We start from the raw sequence: 6,000 nt of genomic DNA on the forward strand, positions 1-6,000 counted from the left end.
AAGCCGTTTGAACGGTCCCCCCCCCCCTCAACTCATCGATGTTTCAGTTGTTGCCGCTAGACGACGGCTGCGGCGGCAATGAGGAAAGAGCGAATACAGCCCCTATGTAGTGAGATCCAGAGAAGGAGCACGGGTTTGTGAGTAAAGCTGAAGGGCACTTTGTGCCATTGCGTATAGTACTAGCAGCAGTACCAGGAGGGTATGACGGGCCCGTTATGCCGTGCACCATTGACGCTTCTCCAGTGCGCCTCCGTTGCGCCAGCCGGTCAAACGAATCCGAATTTTGATGTTCCTTCTCATTTCGGCATAATGGGTGCCAAGAATACGGGCGCTTGTCGACGATAGAGAGGAAGGGAGGATGTCGGGTTCCCTCGTTCCCTGCCAGTGCACTATTTCGTCTCTCTGTACCGTCTCCTCTTATTGTATGAAAATGAAAGGCTGGGGGCTGTCGAGGGAAATGAGAACGACTAAGGCAGAAGAGGACGAAACAGAAGTTGGATATGAGGGCACCAATGAAAAAGAGAAAAGGACGACGATGGCAGCCTGTAGATGACGAACACGATGAGAAAATAGGACCACACGCATTTATAGTGCCTGTCCAGTCACCAGTAACAGAAGTGTTAGCTGTCTTCGATAGTAACGTCTCAGTTCTTTTAGGCTATAGGGGCCATCGGATGACAGAAGAAAAATAGAGTGGAACCACCGTCGTTGTTCGCGTGGGCGTCGGTTACGCGCGTAAGCGGATAGCACCATTGATGCCGTACAGATGGTCGTGATGACAGTTGTACGCGAAGAATAAGGCATAAGTAGCTGAGTAAAACAGCTAGGAGATGGCGTAAGTTGAAAAACGTCAAAAATCAAAACACTGAATTGCTGAACACTGAACATTGCTGATTTGATATTGAATGGTCAGCCTTGTCTATGGCGCAAGCTTGTTCTTGCGGTAGTTAGAAGCAAGTGGCTTGGACATGGTTGTAACGTAGTTTCTGCTTCTCTCAACGATGACCAAAAAGCGGAAAAAGTAAACAAAGTTCTATGGTTATAAAGCTAACTTAGCGCGGCTGCGCCTCATTTGACCAGTTACGGTACACTTTCCACTAAAAAAAAAGCAATCGCTGAAAATTACCTGCCAGTATTTCGCATGTATGTTAACGATGGCTTTGGTGAAGATTCCAAGGAAATGAATATATGTATTTTCGCTTTTGTTAACTAACTAGTCACGAATAGCAGGTGTGGATATTCGAGTATGAATAAATCTGTTACTACAGTTAACTATTTCATCGACAAGTCCTTAAACTGGTCACCTAAAATGGAAGCCTTGTTGAATTAGGAATACATGTCCGATTTGCCAAACGACGGAATTCTCTGGTGGCAAAGTCTGTCGGTCAGCAGGGTAATTTACCGCCCTTAAGTTCTATCTATTATTGCTCCTGTGATTTCAACGTCAGCTTCAATTTTCCAGTATTTTGTCCCTCTGAAAAGATTTGCCTGTCTACTTATATTGTGTACTGAGTCAGCATATTCCACTTCAGCCGATTTCAACCAACAGAGTTCTAGTGGGAAAACAAAGTCAACAGAAAAAGGTGTTGCAGAACATAACAGCTGGTGTATCCACTTCAGGTACAAGCTTCTTCTGCTAAATATTTTTCGCGTTACCGGGATACGGCAAAAAACCAACTAGATTCGCCTAGGCTTAGGTTCATTTAGCGACCTTTTCTGTTTAGGCTATAGCAATACTAGCACGCGGCCAGAGGATTCCCTCGTTGATTTTACAAATTGCTTTCCAGACTTTGCATGGCATTTACCGAGCCTACCTGCAGTGTTAGTGAGTAATGTCACGTGGATAAAAAAAAACGGAGGCTCCCTCTCGCCAACTATCTCAGGGCTAAAAATTGTTTTGCGGTTTCATTTCTATGGGTGGGCGGTGCTGTGATTACTTGTCCAACTTGCCTGACGTAGCTTACCTCGCGTCTCTAGGGGCTACAAGCAACTCAGCTTGACCAAGTACCGTCCATTCTCCTCCTCCTTGCCTGTGTTTCGCGGGCGCATGATTAACATTACACGTATCCTCAAATCATCTCGCTAAGCAGTGGAAACAACATGTGTTCACAAAAGCTTTTACTATCATGCACGGCGTTGGCATTACCGGTGGCTCGTTTTAGTGCTGACAATTCCAGTTGCAGTATTTCTTGTGCTTCGCTTTTCGTGCCATCTGAATAACTAGCATGCCGAGCAAAAGTACTGATTGAAGGAAGAAGTTACCGACAAGTTGCCGCACAAACGGAAAAGGCCGAAAACAAGGATGACCATCGCAAAGACACTCTTGAGCGTCTAAGTAAATACTTGCTGTAGTGGCTTCGTTTCCTCTATTTGTTCAGCTTAGGTTCGAGCTGATTGCTTACTGTATGTCGACATGACGACACTGCTCCGAGGACACGTACCCCGGGACTCATACATGTATTTGATGCTCGGAGTTCCCGTGGGAAAAGCAAAGTCTTACTCGGGCGTTCCACTACGGGCTCACCGTCGTGCCGTTAGCTGTATATGATAGACCTGGAGTTCTTAGCACTGCTGTTGCTAATGGCTACTCCAGAAAACCTAACCTTACCGCAAAGAGGGAAGATGACAAAATTCATCCGCCACAGCCACCGCTGTACCGGCGCTAAATAACGCCCGCCCACTTTGTTTTACTGTCTGGAGCCGCTGCTAGCCGTCGCCGCTGTTGTTCTCCTTTGCACAAGATAAGTTCTGCAGATAACGACAGTTGTGACTGAACGTATGAACGATGGACGTAAAAAGATGAATGTGTGCCTATTCGTCTGTTTATCTCGTTCATTCACGTTTGGCCACAGGAAATCTTATTGTTAAGATGGGTAACGTTGTTTATGAATATGGACACCCGCAGGCGTTAAGGCCTGCTGAGGGCTTGCGTCAGAGCTACGCAAGTATCACGTCCCGCTGTCAGGAGAAGGTGCTACATAAAGAAGACACAAAATAAAAATGTTCTGTCAATGTGCTTTTTTGCCATAAAAGACTATGGCGTACCGAGGTAAGCGTTGCTTCGTTTACCTAATGAATATGCAAAAGATATGGTTACACCATACAAAAGTAATCTATGTGCTTTAGTGAAGGCCTCTGCTATGCTTGTGGTGAGGAAAAATATTTGATAGTTATAAAACTTTTAACACCTACAATTCCCTACAGTCTTACGAAAGTATCAACTCATATTTGGTGAAAGTAGAAAAAAATAAGATCCTCTACAGCATTAGCAAGCCGTCAAAGTACTGCCCACGAAAGCTGAGCACCCCGATACCGTTGAATAACATTTAACGGTGGTATGCGCACTGTCAAAAGTGTGCGCGAAGGCCAGTGTACGAGAAACCATTACGCGAGCCAGAGGGATGGTAGAGTGCGTTCCGGGTAAAGATAAGTAAATCTAGTGACTTTAAAGCCAGCATAAGCCAAGTGAGGAACCCTAACGGTACACTGATGAAAGAGCGGGTTCGGCAAAATGGGCAGCGTAAGAGACGCACATACGACTGAGGAAGACCGCCTTATGGATGATATCGTACCAGAGCGAATAAACTGCCAATGGGATCTTATGAAAACGCAAGTCAACTGTGTAAGCTGATCCATTCTACTGGGTTTCTTGAGATTTTTTACTGACCCCATATAACTTAGCTATAACACGCTTCTGTCTATTGCATAACATATTATAGTTTCTTTGATAAAAATGAAAAGATAAGATTCCACGCGTGACATAATTGCTCCTGATTGAACCGGATTGTGCTTGTCTAACAGTTTTGCGTACAAAGGAAATTATCACGTTGGAAAGATTACTGGTCCATGTGGTACAGCAAAACGTTAGCTATTGTCTATTACATACTGTTTACACTGGATTTTTTTTTCTTATTATTCAGTGTACTAATTTTTTGTTATAACTCTAAAGAAAACATTTTCCCAAAAAGCTAATACAAGTAACGAAAAAAAGCGATAGAAAAAATATTCTATCCGTATTAAGAATCACAAAGTCTGTATTGAAAACAAGTTAAAAATGTTTTCTATGCCCGTGATAGTGTAGTGTTAATGTCCGCCAAGGGGGTAGAACACGTGATGGTCTAAGTTTGAAATCGGGCACTGATTTGTTTTGTGCTGAAATGGGCGGTGCTAGGAGTACAACTTAGAGCTTGTTTAGATAAGCATTTTATTGTAGCTAATCCAAATTTAATCAATTTCGATTAAGTATAATTAAAGTATACATAGCGTTTTAAAGAACTTTTACTTATGAACAGCTTTTTAACTTCTTTACTGCCTTTTTCTCTATAAAAAGTAAAGTTCTATCTCAATTAGTCGTTTGCGTTCTTGTTCAATTATCAGCCGAGCTGCAATTTCACAGTGTCTTATACTACTTAGTACAACACGATGACTTCAACTACGAAGTAGCTTTTCCATTGTGCGCAATTCCTCGCAACTCTTCAATGCATTCGATGCTTAGCTTCACATGAGGTGATCGGCCAACCATTCTGTGCAATGATACATATAATGAACTATGTTTGCGTTTTAACATTTGTGTTATTTTGATATAGAACTCTAAATAATTTCATGCGGTAACTTCCCAGAACTTCTACTGTTGGGTGCTGCTTGTCAAGACTGCAGAGATGGCAGAATAACGAGCACGCATTTGTAAAAATGACGCCAACTAGAAGCATGTATTCAAACGAACTTTATGTACATGTCTTACCTGCTAAAGCCCCACTTTAAACGACGTATCCGCCATGTTTCTTTTCTTGTTTCATATCCCACTTGTCCACCAAATCATTATTCTAGATTTCTTTCAACTGTTTTTCCCAAATCTTGCGTATTCTATTTTTCCTTCCATCTCACTGAAATTTTTGCACATAGCTTCCTACACTCGAAAATTCTCCTGAACATTTCTACCCTTTCTACCTACTCGCACTGCTCAACATGCTTATCTAGTCCTCAGAGTTTTCGCGTTTACTCACTGATGAGCGTACGACTGATCGCACGCTAGAATACGCCATCGAAATGTATACGTATTGCTAGGAAACGCAGTTTATCCCGCTGACATGGTAAATATCAGCGCTTTACACGCCGTATAGGGCACCTATACGACGTGTTTTGCGGGATGCTTGGGTAGAACCTTGAACGCCACTTGGGAACGGTGAGCTTAACGGTCGGATATTCAATGGAATCAGCGAAATTTTTCATCTGGGCGGAAACGTCGCGCGTCGGAGGATCGTGGGTCGTGCGTTCTCATTCTGCGATGCTAATTCAATGTAACACTGTGATTGTGTAGTGATTTGTATGAAGTACACGAATGTTGCCATCTGCGGAGAACAAATTTGATTAGGCGTTCACAAATGCAGTTTAGTTAATGCCAAGATCCTGCCCAATCCTTGATCCGATGTTCAGAGATCTCGGCAGAATAATTAGTTAGAGAGAGGGATAGTTATTAATTTCGCAAGAGAACGCTCGCCACACAGCGAATGGACCGAAGTATTGATATTCCTCGTTTACAGGATAGTCTGGAATGGATTTCGATACAGCCAGATATTCTAACTGGACACTAAAGTATGATAATTAAATTTCTTATTCAAGTATATATCAGGAACTATTTGTCAAAGGCGCTGCTCTTTACGGATGCTAACTTCTGCTCAAGCCGTCATACAATAACAGAATATACTAAACAGAAAAAGAGCCGTTTGGATTCGACAGATATATACATGTATATATATATATAAAGACAGTACTTCGACATCTATAAATGTAGGGTGTAGATGGTTCGAGTTTACCAGTTCGCATCTAAACACAGTTTGTGTCAGCAAAAAAATACCGCCAAAATAAGAGAGCTGAACATGAGATGTCTTAAACTTCGAATTTTTCATTTTCCAGCTATGTTCTGTCCTTTTTTACCTAATCGAAATATTAGGATGTAACAATAAGGCTAAGTGATGATGAAGTAAGAGATTTACCAAACAG

General features: G+C 42.5%; 1 long non-coding RNA gene across 1 annotated transcript in view; it reads right to left on the minus strand.

Moving 5' to 3' along the window:
- Window positions 1–5,384, minus strand: part of LOC147758810 (uncharacterized) — a 29,669-nt gene extending 24,285 nt beyond the window's left edge. The window contains exon 1 of the long non-coding RNA XR_015316221.1: window positions 4,742–5,384. This is a non-coding gene — a long non-coding RNA (uncharacterized LOC147758810). The remainder of the gene's footprint in view (window positions 1–4,741) is intronic.
- Window positions 5,385–6,000: the final 616 nt, after the last annotated feature.

This window comes from Varroa destructor, unplaced genomic scaffold (assembly GCF_002443255.2).
Source record: "Varroa destructor unplaced genomic scaffold, Vdes_3.0 BEIS01000001.1, whole genome shotgun sequence".
Lineage (NCBI taxonomy): Eukaryota > Metazoa > Arthropoda > Arachnida > Mesostigmata > Varroidae > Varroa > Varroa destructor.